This window comes from Mobula birostris, chromosome 30 (genome assembly GCF_030028105.1).
Source record: "Mobula birostris isolate sMobBir1 chromosome 30, sMobBir1.hap1, whole genome shotgun sequence".
NCBI classification, from domain to species: Eukaryota; Metazoa; Chordata; class Chondrichthyes; order Myliobatiformes; family Myliobatidae; genus Mobula; species Mobula birostris.
The window spans coordinates 1,920,941-1,941,539 of record NC_092399.1 but is presented as its reverse complement, the minus strand read 5'-3'; the positions used below and the strand labels follow the sequence as shown (position 1 = coordinate 1,941,539).

The 20,599-nt window shown below is 43.1% G+C and overlaps 1 long non-coding RNA gene across 1 annotated transcript in view; it reads right to left on the bottom strand.

The window, feature by feature from the left end:
• Nucleotides 1–1,018, bottom strand: part of LOC140190511 (uncharacterized) — an 87,699-nt gene extending 86,681 nt beyond the window's left edge. Inside the window, exon 1 of the long non-coding RNA XR_011883621.1 lies at nucleotides 439–1,018. This is a non-coding gene — a long non-coding RNA (uncharacterized lncRNA). The remainder of the gene's footprint in view (nucleotides 1–438) is intronic.
• Nucleotides 1,019–20,599: the final 19,581 nt, after the last annotated feature.

The window sequence follows — 20,599 nt, the reverse complement described above, 5'->3', positions numbered from 1 at the left end:
AATGGAAGCAGAAGGAATCTAATAGGAGAGGACAGTGGACCAACGAATAAAAGAAAGGAATTAGAAGACCAGAAGAATTTGATGAACAGGTCATGAGAGCAGGGTCGAACAATGGAAAGTGTGAGAGGGTCACCAGAATGGGGGGAAATAGAGGGGAGTGTTTACCAGAATTAAAGAAATCAAAATTCTGTTTTTGATCCACTGAGGACAAAGGTACACTACTCAAACTGCAACCAGGTTCAGCTCTGGGGGCTGCTTATGGTAGGCTCTGAGGATATTACATAAATAACTAAAGTGACATTGCCCATGAGGAATTCCATGGATCATGAGGGGTGCTGTTGCCCATGAGGAGTTCCATTGCCCACAAGGAGTGCCATTGTCCATGAGGGGTGCCATGGCCCATGAAGAGTGTCATTTAACATCAGGAGTTCTATTTACCTTGAGGAGTGCCGTTGCCTGTGAGGAGTTCCTTTGCCCACGAGGAGTGCCATGGACCGTGGGGAGTTCCATTTAGCTTGAGGAGTCCATTGCCCAAGAGGGATGCTGTTGCACATGAGGTGTTCCATTGCCCATGAGGAGTTCCGTTGCCCATGAGGAGTTCTGTTGTCCTTGAGGAGTTCCGTTGCCTATGAGGAGTTCCATTGCCTATGAGGAGTTCCGTTGCCTATGAGGAGTTCCATTGTCCTTGAGGAGTTCCATTGCCTATGAGGAGTTCCGTTGCCTATGAGGAGTTCCATTGTCCTTGAGGAGTTTCATTGCCCATGAGGAGTTCTGTTGCGCATGGGGAATTCCATTGCCCATGAGGAGTTCTATTTACTTCGAGGAGTTCCATTTACCATGAGGAGTGCCGTTGCCCACGAGTAGTACCGTTGCCCGTGAGGATTTCCTTTGCCCGTCAGGAGTGCCGTGGTCCATGAGGAGTCCTATTGCGCATGAGGACAGCCATCGCCTATGTGCAGTCCCATCACCTATGAGGAGCTCTGTTGCATAAATAAAATTTTGCAGGAGCTGTGATTAGCCTGATATATTTCCTCAGTAGCTGACAAACTGAAAGGCTAGACTATTCTTTATAAACAATCTGGAAAATATTGCAGTGAAGCCAGAAGCAGAACTGCCTACGCAACACCCACAAACCTCTCCAGAATGATTGCAAATAGAAAAACAATCAGATCAAAATGCTTAATGATGTAATGGAGCAGCAGTCCACACACGTTCTTATTTACACTGCAAATCAGTGCACTACACTAGAACACGGTTAGGAGTAATGTTCCAACCATTTAGTTTGGTGAGATTAACTAAAATACTTCAATGTAACTTTCAGAGGTTATTCCAGAAGTCAATAAAATCCTGTCCCATTCATGCAGTCAATGTAATTAATTTAAGGACTTTGCCTGTCTGAAGATGAATTTAACTTATTTTCAAACAATCAGTTCAAGAAAAATAAATCACTTAGGGTTTTCAATCAGAACATTCTTGTTTTCAAGATCGAAAGGTGCTGTCCAAACCAGAGGTTAAGGTTGATGACCTATTTCAAACAGCCCTTCGTTTTCCTGTTTTAGTGAGCAGCGATTATAACAGTTATCTCCTGTCACTATACCAGCACTTTGTGTTTCTGATTTCACATCTTTATACCAGTCGAGGAAATTCAGTAAAGAGGAGAATTCAGAACGTCCCTGGGCTATAGATCAGAGAGAAGGCAGAGAAAGGGGCTTGTTGTCTCTCTCATCAAATTAAGAGCATTCTATTTTTATTCATCCAGGGATTAAGGGTGTGGCTGACAAGATCGGCATTTATTGGCCATCTCTAATTTTGAAAGGGAAGAAGCCTTAACTGCCCACGGAAGCAGTTGAGGCTTCTTTATTAAATATATTTAGGAAACAGATAGGTTTTTACATAGTAAGGGAATTAAGGGTTATGGAGAAAAGGCAGGCAAATGGAGCTGGGTTTACGGACAGATCAGCCATGATCTTATTGAATGGCGGGGTAGGCTCGATGGGCCGGATGGCCTACTCCTGCTCCTATTTCTTATGTTCTTATGAGAGTCAGTGCCACGGCAGGAGACTCGTGTGTCGTCAGAGAGGCCGGAAAATCTTTCACTGTGGGCCTGAAGACCCGAGGTCTTTGCAATCTTCGGACACAGAGCTCGAAAAAAGCAATGAAATGTTCTTTTAACATCGTAAACCAGTGGGTTGTTGTTATGGCTCCCACTGGCTGTGAAAATGGGGGACACCTCCCTCTCCCTTACCAGGGACAGAGAAAACCTGTGGTCTGTCGAATGTCAGATGAAATGCAAAGCCTTTGGGGTGACTTTGTATTGCTTAGCACACGCTTGGGCTTGCTGGCAGTACCGATGCACCTTTTTTTTTGCTGGTGGGGGGAGGAGGGATCATTGCTTGCTTCTGCTTACTCACAGGAGGGGGGAGCTGGGGGGGAATTTGGGATTCTCACATTTAATTGTTGTTCATTCTTTGGGACATTTCTCTGTTTTCGTGGATGTTTGCGAAGAGAAAGCATTTGAGGATGTACATTGTATAGATTTCTCTGACATTAAATTGGACATTTGAATGTTTGAATTAGTTGGAATCCAGGTCATTGGGAGTATTTTAGACAGATTGAAGGATACAGAGAGAAGCTGGGGTAAGGGAGGGGGATCACACATGATTGAATGGTGGAACAGACACAATGGGTTGAATGACCTAATTTGGCCCTTATGTCATATGATCTCATGTCCTTTTCCAAGATGGTAGAGAGATTACAAGCCTTGGTGCATAGAAAATACAGGGGACTTTCTAAATTTCAGAAACCAGCTGTCAGTACAGGCCGACTTAGATGATGAAATTGATCATTACCCGCTATGCAGCAGGGAAGAGTTGAGCAAAGCAAAGTAGTGTTTGAAGATCACATTGTCAGCCTTGATACTAGGCACCTGTACTGCCTCGGCATCAAGACTATGGGCCAAGTGGAAGATGGGTTTAAGATTGATGAGTGCCCAATGGTCAGCATGTTGAAGATGGGCCGAGTGGCTTTTCTCCCTTGCTATTTGACTCTAAGCCTCTTGACCAATTAAGAAACAGTAATTGCTACCCTCCAATATGCTTCAAAAGCAGCCAGTTCAAAGACCTGGAGAGGTCATATCCACAACTGTTTCTCAAAGCTTTCAGGTCTATTCACAAGATAACTAAACCAACATCAGCGATGTCTCGTTATGGCTAAAGAGGATTTAAACATCTCTGTCAAGATCCTAGCAATTTCACCGCTTCCATCTCACAATAACCTGGAATAGATTACATCACACCCACGGGACTTTATCACCTTCAAGAGCCAAAACTCTTCCTCCCCCTTGACATCGAGGGGAATCTGTAATAAAAGCAGAAAATACTGGAAATTCTCAGCAGGTCAGGCAGCAGCTGTGGGAAAAGAAGCAGAGTTAATGTGTCAGGTTAATCAGACTTCATCAGTAAAAGGAAAGAGGCGGGGAGGAGTAGAAAGAACTGATACTATGTTTGCCGAATGAGTAAAATCTGTACTTTCTTTCAGCTCTAGTTAACTACATAATCACAATATTCTTTATCTAATAATGTTATTTCTCAAAGGACTGAACTTCTGGAATCAATAGATCAATCATTCTCAGTACGGAGAGAAACATTTCAAATCAAGAGCCTAACATCTGAACTAAGGATGTATTTTAATTTGCGAGGGACAGGCACCAAGAGAACAGAGGAACTATCTGAAAAAGAGTGCATATGAAAATGGTCAAGGCATTATTTGTATTAAAATCCAGAAATTGGAGACAGAAGAGGAGAAACAGGTACAGAAAAGAACAGTTACGTCATGAGAGAGATAAAAGCATGGTTTACTAAAGTTGCTAAATTCAACATATCTTTTTTATTTATTGAGATATGGCATGGAATAGGCCTCTCTGGCTCTTTGAGCCATGCTGACTGACAATCCTCCAATTTAATCCTAGCCTAATCACAGGACAATTTACAATGACCAATTAACCTACCAACCAACAAATCTGGGAGGCTATGACAAGCCCTGATGAAAGATAAGATGCTGTTCCTCAAGCTTCTACTGTTGGAGAAGTGCAGGAGAAATCAAGGCTAGGGTGGGACCAAACGTTAAAATGGCAAGAAACCGAATGCTTAGCGTCACTCTTGCAAATTGAACCGAGGTGATTAGCAACCCAAAATGAAAGCCAAAAATGCTGTAAATCCTCAGCTGGTCAGTCACCATCAGTGGGGAGAGAAACAGAGTCAACGTTAATAGAAAAACAGGTTTTAAGGTGCAAGGAAGGGGTGAATGGAAAGGACAGGGAATGTATGTAATAGCATAATAATTAGTTTAGTAATTATTGCTCCAAATGTTATTTCTTAAAGTTTGAAAGTTCAAAGTAAATTTTATTATCAAAGTACATATATGCCACCACATACAACCCTGACATTCATTTCCCTGTGGGCATACTCAGCAAATCTATAGAATAGTATCTATAACGGGATCAATGAAAGTTCGACCAAAGTGCAGAAAATAACAAACTGTGCAAATACAAATATAAATAAATATCAATAAACAACAAGAACATGAAAAATCAAGATACAGAGTCCTTAAAATGAGATCATCGATCGTGAGAACATCTCAATAGATGGGCCAATGAGGGTAGTTATTCCCTTTTGTTCAAGAGCCTGATGGTTGAGGGATGGTAACTGTTCTTGAACCTGACTTTGTGAGTCCTGAGGCTCTTGTGCCTTCTACTTGATGGCTTAGCAAGAAAAGAACATGCCTAGGTGGAGAGGATCTCTGAGGATGGATGCTGCTTTGCCGTCTGTGGGAGTTTGTTGTGCAGAAACTGGCTGCTGTATTTTCAATATTACTACAATAACTATGAATAAATGTATCTGAAAAATGAATTTCATTGGCTGTAGATTGCTTGGAGATATCCTGAAATAATAATAATCAGTGCAGCTTTGCAGACCTTCCTTTGTGTTGATGACTAATGTGAATACATCTAGGGATATGACATTTTTTATTAAACTTAATTAATGTCACCTGTTAAGCTTTAAAACTTCAAGTGATGATATTTTGATTAAAAGAAGTTACACCAAAAAAACTAAGAAGTGTTCATTATTTTATATAACAGTTGAATGGGTTATATAACTCATCTCCTCTGCAGTGAAAAGCAAAGACAATGTTCTTTCAATGAACATCTTTAAGGAGCCAACATTCTGAATGACCCCAAAGACCGAAAAGAATATAATTCCTCAAGATTTTTAATAAAAATAATACATAGAACATTTGAAGAGATGTAAATGAGTTATATGCACTTTTTTTAAGAGCTTTGAAGTACTGCTAATTATGGCCAAATGAGCAGCTCTTCTTTTTTCCCCATCTATTATTTGTTCTAGGTTGACCTTTACAAATAATAATTACACAAAGTAGAGATGATTCTTCATATATCTAAAAATTACATCCACCTATTAAAATATTCAATAGGAACATAAGACATAGGAGCAGAATTCAGACATTCAGTCCACCAAGTCTGCTCCACCATTCCGTTGTGGCTGATCAACCTCATTCTCCTGCCTTCTCCCTGTAATCTTTGACACTCTTACTAATCAAGAATCTATCAACCTCCGCCTTAAATATAGCCAGTGACTAGGCCTCCATAGCCATATGTGGCAATAAATTCCACAGATTCACCACCATTTGACTAATGAAATTCCTCTTCATCTCTGTTTTAAAGGGATATCCTTGTATTCTGAGTCTGTGCCCTCTGGTTCTAGACTCTCTGACTATAAGAAACATTCTCTCATATCCACTCTATCTTGGACTTTCATTATTCATAATGATGAATAATACAGTTCATTCTGATATGCACATGTAGGTTTGCACATTAGCAAAAGCAGCATTCAAAAACACTGTAAGGGACAAGTTCCTTGTTGAAAAGATGATTGGATATTTGTATTATGAACAGGAGTATTGTTACATTAGAGTATGGGTTCCAAACCTTTTTTTATGCTATGGACTCCTACCATTAACTGAGGCATCCATCGACCCCAGGTTGGGAACCCTGCCTTAGAGGATTATACTGTACATGGATAAATTTTTAATCTACTCTCTGAAGCACATGTGAAAGCTCAGCTGGGGAAATCTACTCACTGTGTTGGCCAGGACTTAACCAGCAAAGAACAAAATAAATTATCTGTTTGTTACCTTATTGCAGCTTGTGGGAGCTGCTGGGTGCAAAGTGGTTACAACAATGTCAACTTTACTTGATACCAGCAGGACTCTTTAAGAGAAACCAAGATCCATGAAGTTAAATTAAATTAGATTATTGTCATATACACCATGGTTCCCATACAACTCAAAGAGTAAACAGTACACATGACAATAATAAATACAAACCAAAACAACAGATTAGTAGAAAACATTTTACCCACAAATTCTTTGTTTTCCTTCTTCATGAGCAGTCTTAAGTGCAGAAACTTCTAGAATCAAGAACTATGAGCAGTATGCAAAATCTCATTATTCAATTCCATTAGATTTCATTCTTAGTTTTCAATAGTCATTTAAATCTCAAATTCAGAGTTCAAAGTAAATTTATCATCAAAGTACATATTGCACCATATACAACCTTGAGATTCACCTTCTTGCAGGCATAGTCAGTAAATCCAATACCTATAATAGAATCAGTGAAAGACTACATCCAAAAGGGAAGACAACCAGGGTGCAAAGGACAACAAACTTTTCAAATTCAAAAACAACAAAAACAGAAATAATAATAATAACTAAATAAGCAATAAATATCAAGAACGTGGATGAAGAACCCTTGAAAGTGAGTCCATAGATTGTGGTAGTTGTTCAGTGATGGGGCAAGTGAAGTTGAGAGTAGTTATTCTCTTTTATTCAAGAACCTGATGATTGAGGGTAGTAACTATTCCTGAATCTGATGGTGTGAGTCCTGAGGCATCTGTACCTTCTTCCTAATGGCAGCAGTGAGAAGAGAGCACAATCTGGGTGGTTGGGGTCCCTGATGATGGATACTGCTTTCCTGTAACAACACTTGTGCAGATATGCTCATTGAGTGGAGGGCTTTACCCATGATGGACTGGGTCATATCCACTACTTCTAGTGCACAAGTGAAACACAAGGGAGTCCACAGATGCTGGAAATCTGGAGCAACACACAAAATGCTGGAGGAGCTTAGTACGTCAGTCAGCTATGGAGGAAAATGGGTAGTCAATGCTCCTGGAGTGGGGAATGGTCTAGACCCAAAGTATCAACTGTTCATTCCTTCCACAGATGTCATGCTGAACTCCTCCAGTATTTTCAACCTAGTTGAAGTACTAAGGGTGTCATGATTTAACCTTATCCATTCTATCATGTGCAAATGTAACATCCCTCTGCTCTACTTGAGATATGAGTGTAAAAGTTATAACTAAGTTTTCTCAGACCATGAAGTTGAAGTGTTCACCCGGAAATCCCACGCACTCCTGGATTTGCCAGAGTAACCCTGAGTAACATTTTTTAATGTTCTCCATTATGTTTGTTCTCAGGCTAATTATTAGATTCATGCGAGGATTATCTGGATGTTACCAAGAAAATAACCCTCTGATGATTGAGTCAAGATGGCCGATCATGGACAATGTCAGGAAATAAAGAAAAGTAGAAATCTGGAGCTCTTTTCCCATAACACTGTGGAGTTGGGATTAATGGAAAAATCTAAACTGATTTTTTTTGTTAAACGTTAAGGAAACAGGAGATAAAGTGATAAGGTGATGTACCTGAAAGCCAGAGGAGGCACTAGTGCTGAATACCCCTCTACTCCAATGCTCCTATATCACCCAGACTTCATAATGAAACCATACTGATGGTGTTTTGTTTTGGGTATCACAAAGGGGTTCCAGAAAAAGAAAACAAATGGTAAAATCTTCCAATGAAAGAAGGATTCAAGGTGATGAGTTAATCACACTGCAGGGCTTAATCCATTATAGCATTTGATTGCCCAACATTAGGACGAATAGCCTGATGTTCTAATTGGGAACATCATAATTTTCGAGTGATAGGATGCATACTGTGTCTATTTTCACCAGCAGCATTACATACTAATCCATTCGAGTCTCAGAGTGTGTGCATGCATTGCATTTGTTGATGCTGACAGGGAAGGAATTGGGGTCAAATCTGGACATTTATTCTCCCTTTGTGTTACTGTGAGTATAGAGAAAATTGGTTTGGTTATTATCACAGGTACCGAGGTACAGTGAAATTCTTGACCAGCACATAAGTCATTTCATTACAATAGTGCACTGAGGTTATACAAAGTAAAATATTAACAGAATGCAGAAGTGTTACAGTTACAGAGAAAATGCAGTGCAGGCATTCAATGACGTGCAAGGTTCTAATGAGGCAGATTGTGAAGTCGTGAGTCCGTAAGACCATACAATATAGGAGCAGAATTAGGCCATTTGGCCCATTGAATCTGCTCCGCCATTTCATCATGGCTGATCCATTTCCCTCTCAGTCATAATCTCCTGCCTTCTCCCCGTATCCCTTCATGCTCTGGCTAATCAAGAATCTATCAAACCCTGCTTTAAATATACACAATGGCCTGGCCTCCACAGCCACCTGTGGCAATGAATTCCACAGATTCGCCACTCCCTAGCTGAAGAAATTCCTCCTCATCTCGGTTCTAAATAGACAACCCTCTATTCTGAGGCAGTTTCCGAAGGAAACATCTGCTCCACATCCACTCTATTGAAGCCTTTCAACATTCGATAGGCTTCAATGAGATACCTCCTCATTATTCTGAACTCCAGTGAGTACAAGCCCAGAGTCATCAAACAGTCTTCATATGACAAGCCTTTCAATCCTGGAATAATTGTTGTGAATCTCAGCTCCAGTCTGCTGATCAAATCTGCAGATGACATAACATTGACAGGCCTTATTTCCAACAATGATGAGACAGGCTACAGAGGAGAAGTCAATGGCCTTACACAGTGGTGCCAAGAAAACAACCCCTCCCTCAATGCTGAAAAAACAAAGGAGTTGATTGTGGATTACGGGAGGAATGGAGACAGGCTAGCCCTTATTGACATCAAAGGGACTAAGTTGAGAGGGCGAGTACTTTCAAGCTCCTCGGTGAACACATCACCGAGGATCTCACGTGGTCTGTACATACCAGCTGTGTGGTGAGAAAAGTGCCTCTTTCACTTCAGATGGCTGAAGAATTTGGCATGAGTTTCCAAATCCTCAGGACATTCTACAGGAGAACCATCGAGAGCATCCTGACTAGCTGTGTCACTGCCTGGTATGGGAACGATACTACCCTCATCGCAGGGCATTGCCCAGAGCAACCGTGGATGGAACTTTCCCCAATTCAGGACATTTACAACAGCAGGAGTGTAAAAAGGGTCAGAGGATCATCAGGGACCAGCTATGTTAACCACAAACTGTTTCAGCTGCTTCTGTCTGGCAAACGGTACCACAGCATTAAGGCCTGGATCATCAGGCTCCAGGACAGTTTCTTTCACCAGGCCATCAGATTTATCAATCACTATTGAGCTGATTGCATATCTGACTGTACATACTGTACATGTGTACAGAACAATTATGTATACAGTCTTAGTGTGTGGGCAATATCCTCCCACATTTCCCTTCCTTATTGCTTGTACATAGCAATGGAGACACAACATAAAGATTTTCACTCTTCACGTTGTGAGATGGATGTCAGAAATAAAAAATTCTAACTCTTTGAACCCTCTCCAATGTCAGCACATCCTTGCAAAACTACTCACAATACTCCAAGTGAGGTCTTACCGGTGCTTTATAAAGCCTCAACATTATATCCTTGCTTTTATACTAGTCCGCTCGAAATGAATGCTAACATCGCATTGGTCCTCCTCACCACTGACTCAATCTGTAAGTTGACCTTTAGAGAATCATGCAGAAGGACTCCAAATCCCTTTGCACGACAGACTTTTGAATTTTCTCTCCATTTAGCAATTAGTCTATGTTTTTATTTCTTCTACCAATGTACATGACCATACACTTCCTGTCACTGTATTGAGTCCATTTTATCATTGTAGGGAACTATTCAATAGCTTTATAACAGTGGAGTAGAAACTGTCCATTGTTTGGCAAGTGAGATCCTGGGGATTGGATGAACTATGCCAATGGTAATTATGTCCCACTGTTTGGCAAGCGAGGCTCGAGGGACCAGATGAACCATGCCAATGGTAGTTATGTCATATTGTTTGGCAAGCAAGACCCCAGGGTTCTGATGAACGATGCAAATGGCTCCTTCCCAATGATTCTGGCCCAAAAACATTTATTTTAATAAAACATCAGACCTGACTTAAGAAAAGCATTCATTCTACTTCAGGAAAATATGCAGAATAAATACTACTGACCTAAAGCTAATTATCATTTATTGTAATCCAAGCGGTAATTAGCTCCATCGAAGCATGAACATGAAGCCCTGTGCCTGCTAATTGGCAACTTGGAGTGAGAATCAGATAAAAGTCCAGCTCTTGAAAAGCAGCACAAAGCTCCACTCTTGCCCTTTTGTCTATTGTTACCTAAATTGTGGAGTCAATGGTGTAAAAAAATTACATTGAAGGTACTTCAACTGAGAGTTTATGTTCTTTTAGTCTTTTTTTGATTAAGGGTAAGAAATAGAGGACTGAAAAGTGAAAGAATGGAGGAGTTCAAAATAATGGAAGGACTTGATAGAATAAGAAAGTAATACTTCCTTTTCAGAGAAAAGATTTAAACAGCACCTCCTCGTCTCACAATGCCCCAAAGTGCACTGGAGCTAGTGCACCACTTCGGAAGTGCAGTCCTGGACATAATTCAGAAAACATGGCAAGCTCACATAAACAACAATGCAATAATGATCAATTTTGCGTCATTGTTTGACTAGTAAGTATTAGCCAGGTTATCATACAAAGAACGTTTGATGCCTCTGGGTCTATACTCACTGGAATTCAGAAGGATGGGGGAGATCTCATTGAAACCTTTTAAATGTTGAAAGGCCTAGACAGAGTAGATGTGGAAAGGATGTTTCCCATGTGGGAGAGTCTAGGACAAGAAGGCACAGCCTCAGGCTAGAGTGGTGCCCTTTCAAAACAGAGATGCAGAGAAATTTCTTTAGCCATAGGGTGGTGAATTTGTGGAATTTGTTGCCACATGCAGCTGTGGAAGCCAGGTCGCCGGGTGTATTTAAGACAGAGGTGGAAAGGTTCTTGATTGGACATGGCATCAAAGGTTACGGGGAGAAGGCCGGGAACTGGGATTGAGGAGGAAATAGAAAAAAAGGAACTGCCATGATTGAATAGCGGAGCAGACATGATGAGCAGATGGTCTAATTCTGCTCCTGTCTTATGGTCTTATGGTTTATGGAAATTAGCAATAATCTTGCTGCGCTCTTCTACTAAGCTATAGTCATAGACTTTGGATGAAGTTTTGTAGGGAGAGGCCAGTGTTCCTCCCAGATTAGATATGAGAGGTGTCCTGTTGGATAATTTCTAACTGTCTAAATCAGTTTCAGAATCAAGATATGTCATGAAATTTGTTGTTTTACAGCACTAGTACAATGCAATATATACAAAAAATACTCCATAACTCCATAATAAGGATATTGAAAAAATTAGTAAGTAGTGCAAAGGGGGGGGGGATAGTGAGGTAGTGTTCATGGGTTCACTGTCCATTCAGAAATCTGATGGTGGAAGGGAAGAAACTGTTACTGAAATGTTGAGTGTGGCTCCTGTTCCTCCTCCCTGAGGGTAGGAATGAGAAGAGGACATGTCCTGGTTGATGAGTGTCCTTCATGTGGCTGAGCAAGGTAAGTTAAGGACTGCATAAAAGCCAGGGAAAGTAAGGTAGCAAAACTGAGTGGGAAGTTGGATAATTGTGATGTTTTTTTTTAAAAAATCAAACAAAAGGCAACTTAAAAAACTGTAAGAAGAGAAAAGATGAATCAGGAGAGCAAAGTAGCCAATAATATAAAGCAGGATCCCAAAAGTTTTTTCAGTTATACGAAGAGTAAAACTGAGGTGAGAGCTGATACTGGACCACTGGAAAATGATGCTAGAAAGGTAGTAATGGGGGACAAAGAAATGGCAGATGAACTTAATGAGTAATTTGCATCTGTCTTTACTGTGGAAGACACTAGCAGTGTGTCAGACGTCTGTGAGTGTCAGGGAGCAGGAGTGAGTTCCATTGCTTTTACAAACGGAAAAGTTTCTAGGCAAACTGAAAGGTGGATAAGTCACTTGGATAAGATGGAATACATCCCAGAGTCCAGAGAGATGTTGCTGAAGTGATAATGGATGCATTGGTCATGATCTTTCGAGAATTACTTGATTCTGGCATGGTTCCAGAGGACTAGAAGATTGCAAATGTCACTCCACTCTTTAAGAAGGGAGGAAGGTAAAAGAAATGAAATTATAAGCCAGTTAGCCTAACCTCAGTGGTTGGGAAAGTGTTGGAGTCTATTATTAAAGATGAGGTTTTGGGGTACTTAGAGAGTAATGATAAAATAAGTCAAAGTCAGCATGGTTTCTATAAAGAGAAATCTTGCCTGACAAATCTATCAGACTTCTTCGAGGAAGTAACAAGCAGGGTGGACAAAGGAGAGGCAGTGGGTGTCATTTACTTGGATTTTCAGAAGACGTTTGATAAGGTGCCACACATGAGGCTGTTTAACAAGATAAAATCCTATGGCATTAGAAGAAAGATACTGACACGGATAGAGGAATGGCTGACAGGCAAGAGACAGCAAGTGTGAATAAATGGGGCCTTTTCTGGTTGGCTGCCACTGGCTAGTGGTGTTCCTTAGGGGTCAGTATTGGGACCGTTAATTTTCACATTGTATGTCAATGATTTGGATAATGGAGTTGATAGCTTTGTGGCAAAGTTTGCAGATGATACAAAGATAGGCCCTCGAATCCTCTTGCAAGACTCCCAGAAGGTTAATTTAGAGGTTGAGTCTGTGGTAAAGAAGGCAAATGCAATGTTGGCACTTATTTCCAAGGAGACGAGAATATAAAAGCAAAGGGATAATGCTGAGCCTTTCTAAGACACTAGTCAGCCCACACTTGGAATATTGTCAACAGCTTTGGGCCCCATATCTCAGAAAGGATGGGCTGTCATTGGACAGAGTCCAGAGGAGGTTCACAAGGATGATTCTGGGAATGAAGGGGTTAACATATGAGGAGCGTTTGGCAGCTTTGGGCCTGTACTCACTGGAATATAGAAGAATGTTTGGGATCTCATTGAAACCTACCGAATGTTGAAAGAACTAGATAGGGTGGATGTGGAAAGGATGTTTCCTATGGTGGGGGTATCCAGAACTAGAGGACACAGCCTCAAAATTGAGGGACAACCTTTTAGAACAGAGGTAAGCAGGAATTTTCTTAGCCGGAGTGGAGTGAATCTCTGGAATGCTCTGCCACAGACTGTGGTGGAGGACAAGTCCTTGGGTTTATTTAATGCAGAGGTTAAACATTTCCTGATCAGTCTGGAGATCAAGGGATTTGGCGAGAGGGCAGGTGTATGGGGTCAAATGGGATCCGGGATCAGCCATGATGGAATGGCAGAGCAGACTCAATGGGCTGAATGGCCTAATTCCGCTCCTTTCCCTGATGATGGATGCTGCCTTCTTTGGACTAATCGGCACCTGTCTAGAGGAAGGGAACTGTAACCACTCATTTAGTTAGCTTCAACCCAGAGAAGGCCTCTGATAGAATATTGCATAATGGATTCTCATGCACTTCAATATGGTACTCACAGTGCAAATCCATGATTAGATACATCAACTTTATACAGGCATCAGAAAACTTCCAAGTTAAACTTGAATTTGGGGTCCTTGGTACTCTTTTGTGCTTGAGTATCATAACAAACTTATTCCATCAGAAAGGATTCTTGCACTGGAAAGTGACTGAAAAATCCATGGAGGTGATTGGTGCCCTCAACTTGTATGCTATTGAATATTACAATAATGGAATTGTAAACTAAACCTTTAATGGCCCACATTTATTGATGCCTTGCCTGCTTTTGGCGACCGAGAAGGAGGTCGAATCGTTCGGACAGAGATGGCGCTCAGTACTCGGTGTCGGAGAGCTGATCAGAGCTCAAAGTTTTCGGATGACTCAGAGTCGGATTGTGGTCAGCATTGCAGGGAGAGTTTTTCTTCCTTCTTCCGTCTGCGTGAGATGTGGGACATTTGAGAGACTTTGAACTTTACTGTGCTCATGGACTTCTTCATCAAGTTATGGTATTGTTGCACTGTTGTAACTATATGTTATAATTATGTGGTTTTGTCGGTTTTTTCAGTCTTGGTCTGTCCTGTGTTTTGTGATATCACACCGAAGGAAATATTGTGTCTTAATGCATGCATTACTAAATGACAATAAAAGAGGACTACATGTCTTCATAATCTAAAAATTGACTAATAACTATTTAGCTATACATGGGTATTGTCACAGTAATTTAACCACACTAATTTAACATGGCCCTGAGATTAATTGTCTTGTGGGCATTCTCAGAAATCCATAGGTAAATAACCATAACAGAATCAATGAAAAACCAGACCAACTTGGGTGTTCAACCAGTCTGCAAAATACAACAAACTGTGCAAACACAAAACCAAGCTCAGACCCATTTAAATAAGAGATTTCCTGCCAATCTGAGGCCAACCAATTTACCAAGGTTTTAGCTTCATCTTCCTTCAGACTCTAAAGGTGTACCTGGTAAAGCACTGAAAACCTGTGCCAGCCAACTGTCCAGGATATCTTCAATCTGTCACTGCTGCAATCGGAGGTTTCCATCTGCTTCAAAAGTGCAACGATCACACCAGTGCTCTAGAAGAGCAAGGTGAGCTGCCTCAATGACAATTGCCCAGTTGCAATCATAGCTACTGTGATGAAGTGCCTTGAGAAGTTGGTCATGGCTAGGATTAACTGCTACTTGAGCAAGAACCTGAACCCTCTGCAATTTGCCTATCACCACAATAAATCAACACTGGATGCAATCACGCTGGCTCTCCACTCATTCGTGGATCACCTGGACAATAGGCTGCTGCTTATTGATTACTGCTCAGCGTTCAACACCATCATATCCTCAGTACTAATCAACAAGCTCCAAAACCTGGTCCTCTGAATCTCCCTCTGCGAGTGGATCCTTGACTTCCTCAACGGGAGACCACAGTCAGTGTAAATCGGAAATAGCATCTCCTTCTGGCAGACATCATCACTAGCGCATCTCAAGGATAGGTACTTAGCCCACTGCTCTACTCTCTCTACACCCAGAATTGTGTAGCTAGGCACCACCAAAACACCATCCATAAATTTGCCAATGACCCAAGTATTGCTGGCAGAACTTCAGATGGTGATGAGGAGACATACTTCAGGTGTGAACTAGATCAGTGCTTGAGTGGTGTTTCAACAACAACCTTGCTCTCAATGTCAGTGAGCCAAGCATTTGAATGTGGACTTCACAAAGGGAAGTCGAAGGAACGCACTCCAGTCATCATCAAGTGATCAGCAGCGGATTAAGTGAGCAGTTTCCAGTTCCTGGGTGTCAACATCTCTGAAGATCTATCCTGGCCCAACATATTGATGAAATTACAAAGAAGGCATGACTGTGGCTACAATATATTTCATTAGGAGCTTGAGGAGATTTGGAATGTCACCAAAGACTCTCGGAAGTTTCTACAGATGTATCATGGACAGCATTCTAACTAGCTACATCACCATCTGGTATGAAGGGACCACTGCACAGGATCAGAAAAAGCTGCAGGAAGTTGCAAATTCAGCCAGCTCTATAATGGACACTAGCCTCCCACCATCGATGGCACCTTCAAAAGATAATGTCTCAAAAAGGCGGCATCCGTCATTAAGGAACCCCATCACCTGGGACATGCCCTCTTCTCATTGCTGCCATCAAGGAGGATATACAGGAGCCTGAAGATACGCACTCAATGATTCGGGATCACCTTCTTCACCACCGCCATCAAATCTCCGAATGGACAATGAATCCATGATCACTAAATATTTATTCTTTTTTTACTCCCTTTTTGCACTGCAGTACTTACTTAATTTTTAATATATTTCTTATTATAATTCTTTTCTAATATTATGTATCGCAGTTTACTACTGCCGCAAAACGACAAATTTCGTGACATATGCCAGTGATATTAAACCTGAATTCTGATTCTACACTTTCATTGTTGAGTTGCTTGGGAGCAATAATGGATTTATCTTCCATTCACTAACAGAGAAGGTGTCAGTTTCCCTTTATTTAATCCCATCACAAGAATGCAGTCTGGATGAAAATGTTTGTCACAGTTGATAAATCAGCTGATATACCAGCTTCTGACGAGAATCCCTTTGATCCGTTCTACTTTAAAGTAGACTTTATGCTCATAAAGATGGTCTATGACAACCAAAGCAGAAAATAAATCTATTTCCACCAAATATGTGGGTAACCATTTTCAGCAAAGCAGCAGTTGTTAGCTTATCATATATTTGTTGTTATTGCAGGGTGTAGATGCAAAATACGCATTTCACTGTGTGTTTCAATATACATGTGATAAATAAGTCAGAAGCTTGAATCTTACATCTTGACTCTCTGCCTCTATTTCTGGTATACAACTCACATCCCTGTCTTCTGGCCAGACGGAACAGTAATCTGTTAAACTCGTTTACAACAGGTCACACTGAGTTAGGCTTGAGACCACCCGTGGAGATGTTGCTTGGACTATACACAATTCCAGCAGGTCCTACTCAAAGTTCAAAAGTTCAAAATAAATTAATTGTCCCGTACCAGATGGCAAAGCACTCCAGCGTGTGGTGAAAACTGCCCAGCAGATTATTGGCACCCAATTGCCCACCATTGAGAACATCTACCATAAACACTGCCTGGGCAGGGCGAAAAGCATTATCAAGGATGCATCTCACCCTAACCATGGACTTTTTACTCTCCTCCCATCTGGTAGGTGCTACAGGAGCCTCCGTTCCCACACCAGCAGGCACAGGAAGAGCTTCTTCCCTGAGGCTGTGACCCTGCTGAACCTCACATCACAGCACTAAGCAGTATTGCACCTATATTGTACTGTCTCAGTACTTTTATATTTGTGTACTGTAGCATTTACTTTTTATTCACAGTTGTTTTGTAAATAACACTATTCTTTGCATTTCTGGTCAGACGCTAACTGCATTTCATTGGTTTTGTATCCATACTCGGCACAATGACAATAAAGTTGAATCTAATCTAATCTACTTATCAAAATATGTATATTGTTACTATATACTACCCTGAGATTCATTTTCTTCTGGCCATTCATAGTAGTTACAAAGAAATACAACGGAATCAATGAAAAACTAAAAATAAACAGACGGACAAACAGCCAATGTCCAGAAGAAGACAAATTGTGCAAATACAAAAAGAAAACAAATAATATTAACAATAAATAAGTAAATAATACCGAGAACATGAATTGCAAGAAAATCCATAGCTTGTGGAATCATCTCAGTGTTGGTGAGTGACATTATCCACAGTGGTTCAGGAGCCTAACTGTTCCTGAACCTAGTGGCATGAGATCGAAGGCTCCTGTCCCTCCTTCCCAATGGCAGCAGCAAGAAGAAAGCATGGCTTGGATGGTGAAGGTTCTTGATGATGGATGTTGGTTTCTTGTGACAGTGCTCCTTATAGATGTGCACAATGGTAGGAAGGGCTTTTCCTGTGATGGACTGGGCTGTATCACTTTATGTAGACTTTTCCATTCATGAGCATTGGTGTTTCCATACCAGGAGGTGATGCAACCAGTTAGGATACTCTTCACTGTGCATATACAGAAATTTAGCAAAGTTTTAGATGTCAGGCTGAATCTGTGCAAACTTCTAAAAAAGCTAGATGTGGCGACCCACTTTGTGGCACACACGAACCGGCTCACAACAGCGCGTGCAGGCAGAGCACCGGCCCCAAAAAGGGCGCCAGGCCATCTTCACCAGCAGGGGGGAAATCCCGCGCGCAGAAAGGGTCTGGGAATATGCATTCCCCACAGCAGTCCCGCCCCAGGGAGGGTCTGGGAATATGCATTCCCCACAGAATATGCATTCCGCGCAGAAAGGGTCTGGGAATATGCATTCCCCACAGAATATGCATTCCGCGCAGAAAGGGTCTGGGAATATGCATTCCCCACAGCAATCCCGCCCCAGGGAGGGCGGGAACGGGAAGGCTTTAAAGCAGGCCGCGAAGTTTGAATAAATCTTTTTCATCGCAACTCTAACTCACCGACTCCGTGTGGTTATTCTAGCGCTGTGTGTAGCACACCGCTACAATTGGTGACCCCGACGGCCCAAACGATATTTGGACCAGAGATGACCGACGCTGCATCTGTTCACGCAGGTTTGTTAAAACTGCCAAGCTTCTGGACGCTGCGACCCCATTTATGGTTGGAACAAGCAGAAGCACAAATCCACATTCGGCAGATATCCTCGGAATCCACTCGTTACTACTACGTGCTGAGCGCACTCGACCAGGAGACAGCTGCACAAGTTGAGGAGTTTATACAGTCGCCCCCGGAGGATTGCAAATACACAGCATTCAAAGCCCTGCTCATAAGGACTTTCGGACTCTCACTGCGCGAACGAGCACGCCGCTTAATGCACCTGGATGGTTTGGGAGACAGGCCGCCGTCAGCATTAATGAACGAGATGCTGGCCCTGGCTGAAGGACGCAAACCCTGCCTCATGTTTGAGCAGGCGTTCCTAGAGCAACTGCCCGAGGACATATGCTTGCTGCTGTCCCACGCAGATTTCAGCGACCCCCGGGAGGTGGCGGCCCCGGCAGATGTACTGTGGAATGCCAGGAAAGAGAGAGGGGCATCCGTCGCACAGATCACCAAGCCACGTGCCCAACGACAGACCAGACCAGGCCCGGCAGCAGAGCCTACAAAACCCGGCGACGGGAGTGAGGAGCCCAACGAACAATGGTGTTTCTACCACCAGCGGTGGGGCACAGAGGCCCGCCACTGCAGACCACCCTGCAAATTCCCGGGAAATGCCAGGGCCAGCCACCGCTGATGGCTACGGCGGCTGGCCATCAGGACAGTCTCCTGTACGTCTGGGACAAGCAGTCGGGACGCTGCTTTTTGGTCGACACCGGAGCGGAGATCAGCATCTTACCTCCAACGAGTTGCGACACCCGCAACAGAGAACCGGGACCCACCCTGAGGGCCGCAAATGGCAGCACAATACGAACCTACGGCACCGGCACAGTGCGGCTACAGTTCAGCTCCAGCTGGTTCATGTGGGACTTCACACTGGCCGCCGTGGCCCAACCACTGTTGGGAGCAGATTTTCTACGAGCCCACAGCCTGCTGGTCGACCTGCAAGGAAAGCAATTAGTCCACGCCAAGACTTTTCAAACGTTCTCCCTGGGTGAAGCACAGTTGCCAGCCCCACACCTGGACTTCATCACGCTGTCCGACGATGAATTCACCAGGGTCCTGGCGGATTTCCCATCAGTACTGACACCACAGTTCATGGCAGCCATGCCCAGACATGGAGTACAGCACCACATCCCGACCCAGGGACCACCCCTCCACGCCCGTGCTTGAAGGCTTCCCCCGGACAAGCTCCGACTGGCGAAGGAGGAGTTCAAGAAGATGGAGGAATTAGGGATCATACGACGGTCCGACAGCCCATGGGCCTCCCCCCTTCACATGGTGCCCAAGGCAACGGGGGGCTGGAGACCATGCGGTGACTACCGCAGACTGAACGAGGCTACAACGCCAGACCACTACCCTGTGCCGCACATTCAAGACTTCACAGCAAACCTACACGGTGCAAGGATCTTTTCCAAGGTAGACCTCGTCCGGGGATACCATCAAATCCCTGTGCATCCAGATGACATCCCAAAACAGCACTTATCACCCCGTTCGGACTTTTCAAATTCCTCCGAATGCCGTTTGGTCTAAAGAATGCCGCACAGACTTTCCAGCGGTTAATGGACGCGGTGGGACGCGACCTGGACTTTGCATTCATCTATCTGGACGACATCCTCATAGCCAGCAGGAGTCGGCAGGAGCATCTGTCCCACCTCCGCCAGCTCTACTCCTGCCTGAGCGAATTCGGCCTTACAATCAATCCAGCCAAATGCCAGTTCGGACTCGACACCATCGACTTCCTGGGCCACAGGATTACTAAAGACGGGGCAATCCCGCTTCCCGCCAAGGTAGACGCGGTCCGCCACTTCCCCCGACCCAACACAATCAAAGGCTTGCAGGAATTCGTGGGTATGGTGAATTTTTACCACCGTTTCCTCCCCTCAGCAGCCCGAACCATGTGCCCCCTGTTCACCCTGATGTCGGGTAAGGGCAAGGACATTACCTGGGACGAAGAGGCCGCAACCGCTTTCATTAAAACCAAAGAAGCCTTAGCAAACGCCGCGATGCTAGTGCACCCCAGAACGGACGTTCCTACTGCCCTCACGGTGGACGCATCCAACACAACGGTCGGTGGAGTGCTGGAACAACTCATCGAGGGTCGCTGGCAACCCCTGGCGTTCTTCAGCAAACACCTACGACCACCCGAACTCA